This window comes from Kogia breviceps, chromosome 12 (assembly GCF_026419965.1).
Source record: "Kogia breviceps isolate mKogBre1 chromosome 12, mKogBre1 haplotype 1, whole genome shotgun sequence".
Classification (NCBI taxonomy): Eukaryota; Metazoa; Chordata; class Mammalia; order Artiodactyla; family Physeteridae; genus Kogia; species Kogia breviceps.
Window position 1 is genome coordinate 17938794 of NC_081321.1, and position 18582 is coordinate 17957375.

At 36.3% G+C, this 18582-nt stretch overlaps 1 protein-coding gene across 25 annotated transcripts in view; it reads right to left on the bottom strand.

The window, feature by feature from the left end:
* The window catches only part of SOX5 (SRY-box transcription factor 5), a 1010478-nt gene that overhangs the window by 142094 nt on the left and 849802 nt on the right, over nt 1-18582 (bottom strand). The gene's annotated exons all lie outside the window — the stretch shown is intronic.

The following is an 18582-nucleotide window of genomic DNA, read 5'->3' on the forward strand; positions in this document are numbered from 1 at the left end:
GAATACTGAATGCTTTAACTGGAAGGTGTTATCAAGTTCACTTTCTAACCTGGTGAATAATTTCCCTACATGATGATATCCTTTATAGTGATGAAGCATCAATATTTCACACTACAAGTCTTTTCTTACTGCATTAATATAATGATTAAAAAAGTATCCCTTAGGTTGAACTAAAATCTCCTTCTGTAAATCCCACCTGTTAGGACTAATTCTACCTTCTAAAACAAAATTAAACTGGTACTAATTTATATATGAACAGCTCTTCATTACCTGAAGATAATTCTCATGTTCATGCATAATACTAAGTTTTTTTTTTTTTAAGTTCTTGAATAAAAGAGCTGAGAGAAAGCTTAGAGAGTAATAAAGACTTTCCCAGTTCTTTACAGAAGAGGTAACTGAGGCCGAAAGAAAACTGACCTGCCTGTGGCCATGGAATGGGGGAGTCAAAACTATGTCTATGATCTAGTCCCTTGGATCTTTTGAATTCATCTATCCTTTTTGAGGCAATTGAACCACTCGTCAAACCACACGGCCTCTCTTTTGGTCGCCATCTTTAGAATACACCTTAATTTTCTGGTGTCACTCTCAGGATGTATAAGGTTCATATCAGTAAATAAATAATCTAATACAATGGAATCACTATTTTCTTTTAATTGAACAGTAATTTCGAGAAATATAAACTAATGCAGTCATTTCTGCAGCTATGTCACATTGTTACTAATGCAGAGGTTGTCATTTACTAAAATACCAAGGATTTTTTTCCAAATATTTAAGCAAGATTTCTCTGGTGGACATGGTTATTGGTCAGTGTTTGTCAGAGAACATATGAATGAGAATTTAGGATCGTGCTAAAGATCACATCTGACACTTTATTCTCCTTTACTATTTCTTCCTCACATTAAGTCAGTTATTTGGAACATAAACAAATATTTCATGAACACGTCCTATGTATAAGAAAATGAGCTAGGTAATATAGATGTAATAGTAAACAAAACAAACAAGATCCTATGCCCATGGAGCTTCATTACAGTGGGGATAATGGTTAAAAGTAAAACAAACACATATACAAACAAACAAACAAAGAATGCATTCAGTCGCTAACCTTAACAGCAACTCTGAAATATCTCTGGACTTGTCTTCCCTTTCTCTCACTGGCATTGCACATTCTTAGACACATGATTCTGATAATTCTCAAAATTTCTCACTTTAAAGGTCCACCTTCACTTTCTCCACCATTTCACCTTTCATAGTAAACCTCTGAGGTATTTCTGAGATTTTGGGGTGTGTGTGTGTGTGTGTGTGTGTGTGTGTGTGTGTGTGTGTGTGTTGAGGGGGCAGAGGAGGGGATGAGAGAGAGGGAGAAGGAGGAAGGATGAGGGGAGAGAAAGAGAGACAGAGAGAGAGAGCCAGCCAGCCAGCCAGCCAGGCAAACAGAGAAACAAGCACTGTAAGAATGAGGAATCTGTTTTCAGAAATGACTCCAAATTGCAAAGTATTTCTTTTAGCCAGAAGGATTTTAAACCTATCACTGCCACCAGAGTGAAACGAAAAGTGAACAACACAACCAGGAAAACAAAAAGAGAATGTTTTAAGGTTAGAGCTGAAGGTTATAAAGCTTATATCACTACAGCCCACATTTTTTGAACATACTGGAGAAAAGATAAACTTTATGTAGACACCAATGGAAAACAATTGATTGAAGTCTCAAAAATTAGAAAGTGCGTATCGAGCAAGTATGTAGGAAAAAGTGGCCTGAAACAAGAGGGAGATGTTTGAAGGCAAAGCAGCATGGCTGCTTGCTCTGTGTAAGAAGAGGACACTGACCAGAATAACAAGCAAACAAAAAAACAACAGGGCTTCCCTGGTGGCGCAGCGGTTGAGAGTCCGCCTGCCGATGCAGGGGACGCGGGTTCGTGCCCCGGTCCGGGAGGATCCCACATGGCGCGGAGCGGCTGGGCCCGTGAGCCATGGCCGCTGCGCCTGCGCGTCCGGAGCCTGTGCTCCGCAAAGGGAGAGGCCGCGACAGTGAGAGGCCCGCGTACCACACACACAAAAAAAAACCACCAATAACAAACTAGCCACGCTGGTTAAGGGTTATCACTAGCTACTATGTATCCTTTATATTTCATTGTAAGATATTATATTTTATATAGTACATCTCCTCCTTTCTAAGACACCATTGGTTTTACAACGTATAAGATGGCTATAAATTTAATAAGAGCACTTTAGAGGGAAGAAGAAAGGAATTTCAAATGAAACACGTATAAGGCTTGCGAGAGTCATCCAAACTTCAGAGACCTTAAAATTTGGGAAAAAAGAACTTCTACAATTGCAGAAACAATAGCTTCTTATTTTAGTGCAGTAGTTCTTAAACTTGAAGGTATATTTTAGAATGACCTGGCAAGCTCTGAAAAACTCTCAATGCCCAGACTGTTTCCTAGACAACAGGGGTGAATTAAATCTGAATCAACAGGGGTGAGACCCAGCCATCAGCATTTTTTTAACGTTCCCCTGATGATTCCAATGTGCATCCAGGTTTGAGAAGAACTGTCTTAAAGAATGCTGAAGTCACTGTCAACAAATCTTTTTGTCTTCTTCATATTATGCCTTGAGTTACAAAGGACTTTCAGGTGTATAAGAAGCTGAAGGGAGACTCTGCCTATTACAGGTCTGGTGCTCACAGGACATTAAACTATATTCCTCATAGAGTTCCTTCTAAATGAGTCTTGTATCTGTATTTCACATGCTCCTCTTCTGAAAAGCTTTTTTTTTTGGCGGTACGCGGGCCTCTCACTGTTGTGGCCTCTCCCGTCGCGCAGACTCAGCGGCCATGGCTCACGGGCCCAGCCGCTCCGCGGCACGTGAGATCCTCCCGGACCGGGGCATGAACCCGTGTCCCCTGCATCGGCAGGCGGACTCTCAACCACTGCGCCACCAGGGAAGCCCCTGAAAAGCTTTTGATGGTAGCTTTTACTTTGAGAATAATGACCAAATCCCTTCACATGGTATTCAGGATTCTTCACAATTTGTTCTTAGTCCATCTTTCCAGGTATTTCTGCTGCCCTCCTTCAGATACTCTGTACTCTTGCCTCAACGGATCATGAAGAGTTCCTTGCATACTAGGTGTTTTTCCACGCTTGAACAGGCTCAAAAGTATCTTCTCTGTTTTCAGTCATTTCTCTTTTTCTTTTCTTCTTGGCAAAATTCGACTTATTTTTCAAAGGCTTCTGAGACCCACATAATGTCTTGGCCTGTGAAGCACTTCTTTCTTATGGTGCTAATTTTCAGGCAGAAAGAACTGTTACTTCTTTAACCTCATAAAACTAACACAATACTTACTGTATTGAATAATAGTTACTTGTATAAGTTGAGCCTCCCTTATGACCTATGAACTTATTTAGGAAAGAGGCTGTAACTTATTTATTATTGTAACTCTAGAGCTTACAGCAGCAGCTGAAATTATTATATGAATTTATAATTCATAAATAAAGAAGAACAATGTATTATATAGTCCTGTCTTTGTAATTACTTCTTTGTGCCCCACCTCCAAATGTCCACAAAAGGCCTGTGGAAAACAAAGTTCTTTAATGACCAGGAAGGAATTCAATTTCACTGGAGAAAAATGGCAGCATTAAATACCAGCTGCTCTGTGCCCCTATTCTGAATGTATAGATAAAAGGTCATATACATCATGCTAAATCCATGATTCTTAGAATTGTGCATACATGAAGAAATAGAAAAGTAATACAGAAATACTAGAAATTTATTACATACTTCTGTAATGGACAGATATGCCTGCCTATCATGTTCTAATAACATGATGTTTTAATTATAAAAGTTTTGCTTTTACAGTATTCTATCATTACTATTTTCTTTTTTCAAATATTTCCTGGCTTTATTTACATTTATTTTTCTACGATAATTTTAGGATATGGAATTTCTCTTTGAATTCATTAACCTAATGGCTTGATGGCCAATAACAGGTTATATCTTTTAATTTACTCAGATCTTCTTTTGCTTCATATACTTATTGTAGTCTTCTTGGTAGTTTTATTTTTAAGGTTTTTAAAAAATACTTTTCTTGCTATCGTAAAGTTAATGTGTTCTTGTTATATTGTTTAACTGGTTGTTGCATGTACATAACTCTATCTACTTGTGTGTGACAGCTTTTACCCAGGTAATTCATTCATACTCTAATAATTTATAATAATTTTTCAGGTAAAAATTTTAGTATTTTAAGAATAAATTGCAAAAAATTCTGGGGCTTTAAAAAATCTGTGTATTTTATTATGATTATTTAAAAACATTTTGCTTTAGTTATTTTTTTTTAAATTATTTTTGGCTGCATTAGGTCTTCCTTGCTGCACGCAGGTTTTCTTTAGTTGCGTTGAGTTTCTTTTGCAACTCTTCGTTGCAGTGCATGGGCTTCTTATTGCGGTGGCTTCTCTTGTTGCGGAGCACAGGCTCTAGGCGCATGGGCTTCAGTAGCTGTGGCACATGGGCTCAGTAGTTGGGGCACGCAGGCTCTACAGCACAGGCTCAGTAGCTGTGGCACATGGGCTTAGTTACTACGCGGCATGTGGGATCTTCACGGACCAGGGCTTGAACCCACGTCCCCTGCATTGGCAGGCGGATTCTTAACCACTGTGCCAACCAGGGAAGCCCCTGCTTTAGTATTGTAACTTGTTTTAGTGTCTGAATTTTCCAAGATCCGCAAATGTAGAATAACACTTTTAAGGCTGAGAGAGCCTAGAGATTATCTGGCATAACACCATCATTGTGCTGATAAAGAAATAAGACTTAGCTTGGCTGTATAAATTGTTCGAGATCCCACATTTAGGTAAGAGCAAAGTTAACACTGAAACTACATCTCCTAACAATCTAGTAGTCTTTTCTAACACTTGGGAAAAATTGGGGTGGGGAGCACGAAGAATTACAAGGGAGAGGGAGAACTAAAATGAAAAATAAGCTTAATTTCATAGTCCCAATGATGTGTTTATTTTAGAATAGCATAGGAAAAATTACAGAGCATTGTAGTAATATTCAGAATAAAGTAAACAGTAAAATATATACAATCCAAAAATGTGTGCTTAATTCATCTATGCAACTAAAAACACATTTCAAAAACAGTTGATCCTCATTATTTGCAGATTCTGTATTTGCCAATTTGTCTACTCAATAAGATTTACTTGTATCCTCCCCAAATTTACTTGTACTCGTGCTTTTGTGGTCACTCACAGACCTGTGCAAAGTAGCAAGAAATTTTGGTGATTTTTGCTGTTTAAAATGCACATCGAATCAATAATAAATATTAGTAAGGTGTCTTTAAACAGAAACACACCTAAAACAAGGCTATGTATTGATCAGTTGATGAAGATAGTGTGACCAAAGGCTCTCAGGAACCTAACTTTGTGTTTCCTCCAGGAGCAAAATCGTTCAGTAAATTCAGTGTTCATGGCAACTTGATCGGATATAACTAGCACAAATAGTGGGCACCAACTGTATTACTGCTGTATCTTAAGTAACTTTTAGTTCCTTGATGCTGAAAATTAGCCCACCTTTGGGAGAAAAGGACGTGTCACATCAAAACAGTATAATGTTTCCTGGACAAATTCTAAAACAAATTTGTTATTATGTTAGTATTTCATTCTCATATTTGCCAGTTTTGACTAGTTCCAAATCCTATTCACTGTTAACTTCACTTATTTTCTTTTACTTAATGGATGAATTCCCTTAAAGCTCCTAATTAAGGTTTAAAATGTGTGACATTTATAATTAAGTTTCAACAAAATACTTTTGTCACAAAATTTTGGTCTTTTTAATGGGGGCATGTTATTCACAAGTTTCAATAACTCACAATAAATTTAAGAAGCTACTTCCTATATTTTTTACACTTTCAGATAGAATATTATGTTTTAATACTTTTTATAATTCTACCACATAGATACTGCATGTAATCTTGCCCTCTAAAATTTTATGAATCCAACACAATCACATTATCACACTTGTAAAAGAACAAGTAAATACTTATCAATTATTCATAGTTAAATATTTTATATTTTATGTAAATATTCTATTGCAAAACCCTTCAGTGGTTCCCTGAAACTATTTAATATATCAAGTAGATATTTAAGATTATTAATTTAGCTTCCAGTCCCATGGGTCTGTTTATTATTCATTCAATCACCATTTCTACTAACTAGAATGTATACTTTTTTGGTAACTAGGAATACAAAGATGAATTCACATACAGTGCCTGCTCTCCAGAAGCTCTAAGTCTGGTCGGACAAATGGATAGATAATTAGAATACACTGCCATTAGTTCAACAGTAGACACTTGTGTGGGATACTATGGAAGCACAAACGAGAGACTCCTAACACAGCCAGAAGAAGTCAAGGCGGGCCTCATAGAGATAAGTCCAGCAGGTGTAGGGTCTGACTGGATAAGTAGGAGTTAGCCAGGCAAAGAGGTGGGAGTGTGAAAAAAGAATTCCAAGCAGATGGGAGAAAAAAATGAGCAAATTATCAGGGACAAGAAAAAATATCATGTGAGGGGGAAACCACCAAGCAGAGTAGAACAGCAAAAAATGTAAGCGAGAACCAGTGTTAGAAAGTCTGCCGGAATCAGCCTGTGTTTCACTGTAAGAAACTTGAGATTCCCCCTGTAGGCTCTGGGGGACCATTTAAGTAGGTTAGGTGGTATACTCTTGTGGGCATAGGGAGAAAAGATTTGAGAGGCAAAGCGTGGAGACTAGGTACATGTTGTTGATGGGGGAGGCTATAAATGTGTGGGTATATGAGAAATCTCTGTACCTAAAAAAAAAAGAAACTATATATGTAAGAAAAGGAGAAGAGGACAGAGTCATGATAACTTTCAGGTGTCTAGTTGATGTAACTACTTATACTGGTAGGAAACCACTACAAAAAAACATACAGGGGGAGTGATAGTTTTCATGGAAAGATATGAGTATGGTTCTGAACACACGTGTTTGAGGTACCTAAATCATGTTCCATTGGAGATACCTCACTAGCAGACTGACACTGAAGTCTGAAGCTAGTGAAGAGATTTTTAGAGGCTATGGTTTAGGGGGTCACTTGTTGATGAGAGTGAACTAGATAATCTAAAGAGGGTTTGAAGGATAAAGAGAAGACAGCTTAAAATCATCTGGGTCGCAACAATAATTCAACAAAGGGCAGAGGAAGAGGAGTCATAAGAGCAGAGAGGTAAGAGAAGAATAAAGAAAATCCTGAGTACAGTATCACAGAAACCAATGGAATACCAAGGTTGAGGTAGTGTCTAATAGTGAGAAGTGTAGCAGAAAGAGTATTTTAGAGACAAAAATAGTATCTTCTGGAATAGTTTATTAGAAGATGGTGATGAATCTAATAACAACAAATCCACTAGAATGGATATTCTGAAAGGTTGAGCATATTCCAAAAGGTTGAGCACTGAATGACAGGCTAATAAAAGGGGATGGCAAATGTAGATGATTCTTCAGAGAAGGCTGGGTGAGGTATCAGGAGTGACATTTGAAGGCAGCTGTATAGGGATGCACAGATTTTATTTAAGTAGCAGAGTTTTAGGTAGCAGCACATTTACTGGCTGGAAGGAGCAAATGGAAATTGAGAATTTGAAATGTAGGAAAGAGCAATTAACTTGTGGACCAAAGTTGCAGAGGAGGCTGAAAGGCAAGGCGGCGGTGTAGGGATTTGCTTCGACTGGGAATGACACCTCATTCTCTGGGCCCTGACGAATGAAGCTGTACAAGTGGCTGTAAGCCGATAATGTGCTACCGGTAAGGAAATGAGAAGGTCAGGAAAATCAGTTCCGACGGAAGAAATTTTCTCAATGTTGAAGGCAAAATCATACGCTGAAGATGAGAGATGCTGGGATTGAGTAAGGGAGTTCAGCAAAGGTATGGAAGTTTTGGATGGTGACTGTGAGAAATGAAAAAGAAAGTAACCACAGACGATTAAAAGGGGTGATGGAAGAGTCTAAGGCCTGAGAAGAGAACACGTGAATTATGATGCTGTCAGTTTTCCCTGTTCTGTGATTTTTCTGGGTTTCTGGTCACAGGGTGGGGAAAGTCAGGGAATTAGGGGGCCTTCAGCAAGGATAGGTTATGAGGAAATCAGAGTTGCTTTTGAACGACAATGGGCTTTAGACTGTACCCCAGGAAGAGAGGCCTGGAAGGCACTACTTGACTGGGGAAAATATAGGACTCAGCAAACTAGAGGGACTAGTCCATGATACCAAGGAGCGGTTTGTGTGACGGCTCAAAAAACCGGAAGTCATGGTAGAAGACCTGTTCAAACTACACACACACATGTGAAAGCGAAAGGCAACTATGGGATTGAAGTCAGCACAATTACAAATGAAATGTAAAATCGGAAACTTTTCAAATGTTCCTCCAGAGTGTAGCCCGAGGAGAACCACAGTATTCGAGCACACGTGGTGTTTAGGTATCAATGCGCCTCCAACTGAAATTCGGCCACCTTTGGTGGGGAGCATAGCAGCTGTTTAGAAGCACACAGCGACGCTATACAGCAGTTTTTGAGAAAATGGAAAATATAATATTCCAAATGGGATTACAAGAGGGGTTTAGGTAGGCAGGATGTAATTACCCAAACTGGAGTAACCAGGATAACGAAGCTGACTTTCTACCATTAGCAAGAAGAGGCATGGGATCGTCAATGACCACTAATAGTCTGTGTTTTCTCATTTCACATAATAGAAAGTCGATTTGTAAGTTTATCCTACCCAATGCAATGGTATTTAGAAAATGAGAAAAAAAAAAAAACAAAAAAACAACAAAAAACCCTACACTAAAATTTAGAATAAAGGAGCCAATTTATCTTCCAATTAATCTACTTGGAAGACTAAAGACAATCTCATTGAGTGATACAGAAACATAAAAACACTGCTTAAATTGCACTCCCTGCCTCTCCCTTGCCAACAGTCACACTGAAGTTGTATCACCTCTAATTTCATTTGATTCAAGACAAAGACAAAGTAGTCATATTCTTTTCGAACAAAAATGAACAGCCATGTGGGTTTTTTTACATAGTAGCCTTCTTCGGCAAAAAGCCACAGAACTTTTTTTAAAAATCGTTTCCAAGGATGAAAATGACTTTGCCAAGCAAAGTGGCTTCAAAACAGGCCTCAAAAATACTAATAGAAAGACAGATGGTTCTACTAAGAGCTTGGCTGCCAAAAAAAAAAAAAAAAAAAAAAAAAGTAGGAAAAAAAAAGAGTGATGCTATTAAAGCTGACTGCAAAGTTATCTGACGGCTACAAATACTTTTGTCCCAATGCAAGTGCTAACTCTGCCTCTAGGGCTGATACAGCCAAAATACTGACTTCCCCACATCCGATCCCCCTATATCCCCACCCCTCCTAAATAAAACCTGTCAGTGCCAAGCCCCACAAAACAGCACAAGCATGCGCTTGATTCTGACTGACTGCTCTGCAGAAGCAAAATATTGCATTGAAGAACTCCTATTTAGAAACAGACCCACAAGGAAAATTGCTTTTCTTTTCAAAACTGCCTGTCACGTTTTCTTTTTCTAATTCCCCTTTTCCTCCTCCTCCCTGTCGCCAAAAGGCCCCTGGGCCCTATAAGTTTAGATGATACAAACTCAATCTGTATAAAGAAGGCAAGAAACAGCACCACAGAGAGGTGGGGATTGTTTGCAAGGATGGAGAAATAATCCAGTCAAGACACAGTGCAATTTTCTTTGCAAACTACTGCTACAAGAATACCTCCACTTTATCTCCTTCAGGGCAACTGTCATTTCTTTTTAACCGGATTGCTACTAGATATAATAGAAACTGAAATATTACGTGGTCACTGACTCTTCCTTTCAATGGCTTATTTCACTATTACATTTTTACTTTTGCATGACGTGTTTACTGTTGTCATTGTTACTATGATACAACCACTTTCAAATGATGTAGAATTAAGAACTCTGTCACTTGAAGGCGGAGAAATTTCATTCTTAATACTATGAAGGTTTGACTTAAATATTCTCCTTGTCTAATAGTAGCCTTTATTTTCAAAACTTAAGCATTATGTTCTTATAAAGCACTCATGCAAACCAAAATGATGACACTTACTGTAAATATAATACGTGCTTAAATAAAGTATATTTGCTGACTTCAAGAAAAAAAAATCTCTGTTTTGAAAGTTGGTAATCAAGAAACTTAAGGGTGGCAAAAATACGGTGTTAATTAAGAAAGCTATTGTGAAAGACCATGCTAAAAACAGGGCTATTTTATTTGCCAAGGACAATTTTGAGCTGAATAAAAGAATTTTAAAAAGGCAATGATTAAAATATCTCAAATGATGCATTATTTAGGATTAGGTTATCATCTGTTTCTTAAAGGTCATATTTTACATAGCTTGATAGCTGTTACTTGATAAAACAAAAGTCTTTCTTTATAATGCAACTGTTTCCTCAAATGTGCGTGACTATTTGTATCACTTAGCATGGTTTTTGACAATAAAACAGGCTGGTTCCTATGAGTATGCATGGTTCTCTGTTCACATGGACAGAATCAGGCTTTGCAAATACCAATACAATCTTATTTTATGTCATGTATTGCTATGTCAATTGTCATTTACACACAAATAAAAGACAACATAAAAGATAATGGTCAATGCGAAATATAATTTTTTTTCAATTATATTTCTCAGGAGCCCATGATTAGAAAACTAAAATTCACTATTTATTGATTTCTGATTTCTGAATTTTGCTCAATGGCCTATAATAGATTATTACTGATTTTTTTCACATGCAATATAAATCTCAGTTCAACATAAGTTCTTTAAATATTATGCCTCAAAAATTACCACTTTGTGGAGAAGCTTGAATTAGTAGTGACTGCTAATGGGTACAGGGTTTCTTTTTAGAGTGATGAAAATGTTCTGGAATTAGATAGTAATGATGGTTACAAAACACTGTGAGTATACTAAAACCCACTGAATTGTACACTTTAAAAAAGGTGAACTGTATGGTATGTGAACTATATTTCAACTTAAAAAAAATAACCAAAGCAAAAAATAAAGACCACTTTAAAAAATATATTACTTCACTACTGCCAGAAGCAAAATTGAATGTGCTTTGAAATACTCCTGTCTTATATTAGAATAATGTTTGCATTTGTATAAAGCACTTGTACATGCGTTAGTTCATTTCTACTTTATCCAGCCTCTTGGAGATAAGCAGGTCGGGTGTTGTCATTTCCAATTTTAATTAATGAGCAAAAACTGATAGAAAAGCAAGTAATTTGGAAATTTGCACATTATCACATAGGTAGCCAAAACAATAAGTCTAGCACTTAAATTCTTTGATTCTTCTTAACAAATTATAAAACAAAGATATAATAAACTTTCTGAAATAAAAATACCGGTTTACATAATGAATACAGAAACATTGTGACAAAATTAATTCCCGTACATTTTATCAGCATAAAAATGGCTTACATTTAAATTATCTTTAAAAGATAAAATTCTATTATGATTTAAAAGATTTTTATAGCAAGAGTGGCACTTTGATTTACATCTTTATACTATATTTTATTTTGCTTTATCTTTTCTGAACAAAAGTTTTTCAAATTTTCAATGTGTATATATATATATATATATTACTTTAATTATCTGAAAATTGTTCAGAAAAATAGAGATGCAATAGAACATCATATGCCCAGCATATAACAGAAGAGCAATCAACACAGAAATTCCTATCCTGTATTCACTGCTTGATAGACCCTATCCTAAAGATGTTAAATTGTAAGTCTTTGTTGCCTATTATGGTAGAAAAATTCTTTGAAATTTGACTAAAGAAGGATTGAAAATAAAATGTAAATTTCCACTCTGATGTTCATCAAAAGTATATAATATTAACATTTAATTCGGAGTTTCCTGAAATCATTACCAATCATTGACTTTTATTAGTTTATTTCTTACCGAAATATCCTACACCAGGGGTTCCCAACCCCAGGGCCACAGACCGTTACTGGTCCGCGGACTGTTAGGAACCTGGCGCACAGCAGAGGTGAGTGGCAGGCGAGTGAGCGAAGCTCCATCTGCCGCTCCCCATCGCTCCCCATCGCTCGTGTTACCGCCTGAACCACGGCCCCCTCCCTCCCCAACCCCGGTCCATGGGAAAATTGTCTTCCATGAAACTGGTCACTGGTGCCAAAAAGGTTAGGGACTGCTGGCCTACACCACTACTATTTATTCTATGCAATGAGCACTGGATTATGAAATCTTTTAACATTTTCTATGCCTTGCCCACGTTAGTTTACACTTCCTCACTAGGTTTACGATTCTTTCCACAAGAGACCTTTTATTTTTTGATCTGTTCTCAAATTGGAGACTAGGAGGCATAGCTGAAAACTTCACCTGACTTCGACTCAAGAACTACTTTTTCCTCAAAACACAGCTTATGTGTCACTGCCTCTATGAAGACTAACCAAACTCTCCAAGTGAAATACATTCATTCATTTACTGAGGGCCCACTTTGTGCTGTGTACTGTTACAGGCTCTAGGAGTATTGTAATAAATCAGACAGACAAGTACTATGGAAAAATTAGAGCAAGGGCAGAGGAAAAGGAATGCTGGGATGGAGGTTACAAGTTTAAATATGGACTCAGTGATACGGTGACATAAATAAAGACCTGGAAGAAGTGAGACAATAAATGTCTCAGTTATCTGGGAGAAAAGTGTTCCAAGAAAATGGAAGAGAAGATGCTAAAAACCTAAGGTAAGAGTACACATGTTGTATTCAAAAAACAATGTTTCCTTCTGCTGTCTGTACTCTGTGGAACTATCCCATTAGATTGAAATTATTCATGTCTGCCTCCATGGCTAAGCTGCACTTAAGGGTAAGGTACAGCTCACTCGTATCGGTATCTACAATACCCAGCTTAATACCTAGCACATCATGGATGCTCAGTATAAGTTAATGGAAGTGATTATTTAAGAAGCTATTCACATGAGGGTCCCCTTTTCTCCACATCCTCTCCAGCATTTATTGTTGGTGGGATGTAAACTGATACAACCACTATGGAGAACAGTATGGAGATTCCTTAAAAAACTAAAAATAAAACTACTATATGATCCACAATCCCACTCCTGGGCATATACCCAGAGACAACCATAATTCAAAAAGAGACATGCACCCCAATGTTCACTGCAGCACTGTTTACAATAGCCAGGACATGAAAGCAACCTAAATGTCTATCAACAGAGGAATGGATAAAGAAGATGTGGTACACATATATAATGGAATATTACTCAGCCATAAAAAGGAACAAAATTGGATCATTTGTGTAGAGACATGGGTGGACCTAGAGACTGTCATACAGAGTGAACTAAGTCAGAAATAGAAAAATAAATATCATGTGTTAATGTATATATGTGGAATCTGAAAAAAATGGTATAGATGATCTTATTTATAAAGCAGAAATAGTGACACAGACGTAGAGAACAAATGTATGGATACCAAGGGGGAAGGGGGTGGGTGGGATAAATTGGGAGATTGGGATTGACATATATACACTATTGATGCTATGTATAAAATAGGTAACTAATGAGAACCTACTGTATAGCACAGGGAACTCTACTCAGTGGTCTGTGGTGACCTAAATGGGAAGGAAATCCAAAAAAGAGGGGATATATGTATATGTATAGCTGATTCACTTTGCTGTACAGTATAAACTAACACAATATTGTAAAGCAACTATACTCCAATTAAAAAAAAGCTATTCGTTATTAGAAAAGTCTACTTGTGTTTTAGCTTTAGTTTCTTCTTATAATAGTAGCTAGTTTTTTCACAATGGATCTTGGGCTCTATTTCACTTTCATTCAGGATTCAAGATTTTTTTCTCTAAGTAATAACCCAAAACATGGCAAATCACTGATGCCATTGTTTACCACCCAATCCATCATCTTTCTCAGATCCTAGATTTAGTGGCAATAATGCCAACAGTTAGGTTTTGGGTTACTTCATTATTCCTTAGGAGATCAGAAAAGTAAGAACTCTGATGTATCATTACTGAAATAAACCAAGAACTGCAGTTAGGTGTTGTTCATGATAAAATTGCCAATGGACACATAAAGAAGATTAGGAAATAATTTCAAATATGAGACATCATATGCATTAAATACACGTGAACTTTTTGCTATGTCAGTTATCAGCAACATTTCAAGCAATGTGACTTAAAGGTATGGAAACACATAAAGAAGAGTGAGCTTAATTTGTAGATATAACCTTGTATATGCTAAAAACAAAAAGAAAACCAAAAACACAAAAAGAAAACCCCAAACCAAAAACCTCTTCACTAAAACTTCAAGTAAATAGTAAACAGCTGCAGCTTCAAAATCTACACATTTATTTTTATTTTGTTTAAGAAAATAAATGTGATTATACTGCTTACTTTCTTTTGTTCAAACTTTTCCCAGTGCGTAATTTCAATTTTTTAGCTAGCAGGGGCTAGACTGGTGTCAATGGCTAGTGTATGGGGGCTTGTTTGTTTGTATCATGCAAAGAGTATACTGAGGCAGTAATGAACAATGTTACATATGTGGGGGAAAAAAGGCTTTAATGCAATGTTCCTGCAAACAAAAACAAAAAGAACATTTCACACACCTCCCCCAAATGCAACCACTGTAGGGGCAAGTTAGAGTCTAGTTCCTTTCCTTAGGATGGGAAAAATCCATGCTCTTTGAGTAATAATGGAAGTTGCCGCGCAGTTGATGTTGGAACTTACTACTCAGATGCCTGTCTAACTCTACTATAGCTAGGACACTCTAGCAATAAGGCACTCACTGGAACATTTGTCACTGAAAATAAAACATGTGTGAAATTACCAGAAAGGGCATGGTAGATGTTTCTTAAGCTGAAAATGTGAAATATTTTTGTAACAGGACAATCCATTGAACACAGAGCCATTTTATATAATCAAAAGTTTTAAAGTCTAGTCAAGAAGGATTATTATATACCATCGTAAATAATTTCAAAAATAGTAAATTTTGTATTACTGCAACAATCTATGTAAGTGTGGCTGATTTTAATACTCGGCAAATTTACTTGATACCTTCCAGAAAAAAAGCACTGTAACTTGCCTACCCATAATAACATCATTTATATAAAGATGAATGATGCAATACCATGGGTGTTTTGCTAAATCTATAGATTGATTTCTTTTTTTTTTTTTTGATTTTTTTTTATACAACAGGTTCCTATTAGTTATATATTTTATACATATTGGTGTATATATGTCAATCTCAATCTCTCAATTCATCCCACCACCCTCCCCTGCCACTTTCCCCCCTTGGTTTCCATACATTTGTTCTCTTAAATCTGTGTCTCTGTTTCTGCCTTGCAAACCGGTTCTATACCATTTTTCTAGATTCCACATATATGCGGTAATATACGATATTTGTTTTTCTGTTTCTGACTTACTTCACTCTGTATGACAGTCTCGAGGTCCATCCACGTCTCTACAAATGATCCAATTTCATTCCTTTTTATGGCTGAGTAATATTACCATTGCATATAAGTACCACATTTTCTTTATCTTTTTGTCTATCAGTGGGCATTTAGGTTGTTTCCATGACCTGGCTATATTGTAAACAGTGATGCAATGAACACTGGGGTGCATGTGTCTTTTTTTTTTTTTTTTTTCTGTACGCAGGCCTCTCACTGTCGTGGTCTCTCCCGTTGCGGAGCACAGGCTCCGGACGCGCAGGCTCAGCGGCCATGGCTCACGGGCCCAGCCGCTCCGCGGCTTGTGGGATGCTTCTGGACAGGGGCACGAACCCATTTCCCCTGCATCGGCAGGCGGACTCTCAACCACTGCGCCACCAGGGAAGCCCAGCATGTGTCTTTTTGAATTATGGTTTTCTCTGGGTATATGCCCAGTAGTGGGATTGCTGGGTCACATGGTAATTCTATAGACTGCTTTCTTGATTAGAAAGAATTTTTCTTCAAGCCATCAAAACTGTGAAAATTTTGTGACTAAATTTTGTCTCTTTTCATCGAATAAAGTGCTCATAAAAGAAAACATGAACTGACTACATGAATTATTTCCATCTTCCTGCCCTTTACCAAAAGTATTTGATAAATTATTGTTAATAAATATTCTAGTTCCCTAAGCTTGTTCTAGTTCCCTAGTTCTCATGATGCATTTTTTTTCATGTTGACTTTTGCACGATTCTATTTTCACTCATCCAAACTCACAAAAACTCTATGAGATAGATCCTTCCATCACCCCTATTTTACAGATGAGGAAACTGAGGCATGCCTCAAGTCAGACAGTCGGCAAGTAAAAGGATTCAAATCCAGGCAGCCTAATACAAACTAGGCTTTTAACCACTATGCTTCACAGTCAATTGAATAAATAATATAATACTTATAAATATATCTTACTACATCAAAATAAATAACTTGCATGAAAAAATTTTAAATGACAAAAACTCTGGGTGACACAGCTTGAAAATAATTAATTCAACACATACCTTTAGAAATAAGTATGTATAATATAAATAAGTATAATAAAACAGTATTAAATATTAGATACTCTAGAAATCCCTGCTGCTACAATGTAAGCGGATCCTGGTTACATAATAACCAACATACTTTTTGATGCAGAGCCTCCAAGGAAGTTGGACATGGAAGAAAGGAAGGACTAGTGAGTTGAAAGTAGGTGGAGATAATGAGGGTTAACTTGATGGCAAATGTAGGTAACAGCACCTGGAACTCATGATGTAGCCTTGGGTATCTAAGAAGCTAAACTCCAGACTTCTGCACTAACCCAGGACAATCAATGAAGGGAAATGCCATCAGTAAAAGATAAGTTTAAAAGAAAATATTTCAATTAAGGCAAGCATACTAGGATGTTTCTACAATAGCTTGGTGGAAAACCACCGATGATGATGATTCTTTGGCAAATATTTATGGAGGACCTACAAAGTACAGGACATTTCCCAGGTGCTTGAAAAACTATGGTAAAAAAGAAAAACAGATTAAAATCTCTGATTTCATGGAGTTTACATTCTACTACTATAAAATACTAATGATAATAATATACTTCCACTATTCAATCACAGACTTTACATCCAGTTGGGTCTGGAATTCAAATCAAACTTCCTATATGTCCAGTGAAAACCAAAGCTTCAAATTAGAAATAAGTGGTCTCTGGTGTGTTTTGCTTCCTACACATGGCAGAATAATCCAGTCCAGTAGACAAGCATTGCCAATTTAGATACTCTGATTTCCCATAGATTAATTTCAGCCAAATATAAACTTACAAGAAAACAATTCAACAAATACATGAAGAATGATACAACATATGTAAAGACAGAATCAAGAAGCAACAGGTTTAGACACCCAAAGGCATCTGAGTATTGGATTATCAGATGAAGAATAAAATAATGTGCTTAAAATGTTCATTTAAGTAAAAGGCAGAATAAAACTTAGTTACAAACAAAAAAGTGATCAAAGATGTTCATGAAGATTTTTTAGTCCACAAGGAGACAAGGAGATGGAAAATATGAAAGAGTTGGTAACTGTCACGGAGGCTAGAGTGAGATGGTCCAACAAATGCCTAGTCAAAATTTTAGGAGAGAACAGGAAAAAAAAAAAAAAAAATGAGGCAGCCACTATTCTAAAATTTAGTGGTTGAGAATTTTTCTGAATTTGAAAAATACAGACCCATAGATGCAACAAGTGAAATATATACAATCAGAATAAATGAAAAGAAAATATCACTTAATACTCTGTAATAAAACTGTAGAAAAACGAAGGCACAGAGAAATCTTAAAAGCAGCCAGATAGAAGCCATTAACCAATGACAATTAGTTTGACAACAAACTTATAAATAGTAGTCGATGGAGAGATGAAAGAAGAAATAAGTGAATATATGAGTAAATCTTCCAAAACTTTGTTTAATGAAAATAATGTCCATATCTGGACTTAAAAAATCAGACAGCGCTAAATCCAAAAACAATGACATGTAAAACAAGAGAGGAATACTCAGGAATTCTAAGATTATTTTATAAATCAAAATTTGTCAATTTTAAACTCTCTTACCATATAGACTTGTTAAATCATCAAAGGCAACCCATAAAGAACAGAAGTAATGTCCAAACCAATAAAGAGAAAAGAATGACTGAGAAAACTAAAAATTAATACACAAAAAAATTAAAAAGAAAAAAATGCATATATAACATGGTACAAATTGAAAGCATGAATAAAATGACACACTTAAGTTTAATCACAACAAATATAAGTGGACTAATAAGCTTTTAAGTTAAAAAATGAACAAATTAACTTTTAAGAAAATCTAGCTATATCTAGTTTATAAGAGATATACATAAATAATGACAAAAAAAGGATAATAAAGATCCTTTATTTAAAGGACAATAAAGACAAAACATTTATAAAATGTGTCCACACACTAAGCCAGATTTCAGAGATTTAGTACTGTGCAAAATTATGATGAAAGCATTTGGTTTTAGATGGAGGGAAAAATGTTAGTTTTTAAATATGGACTCCAAAAATAACAATTTCTCC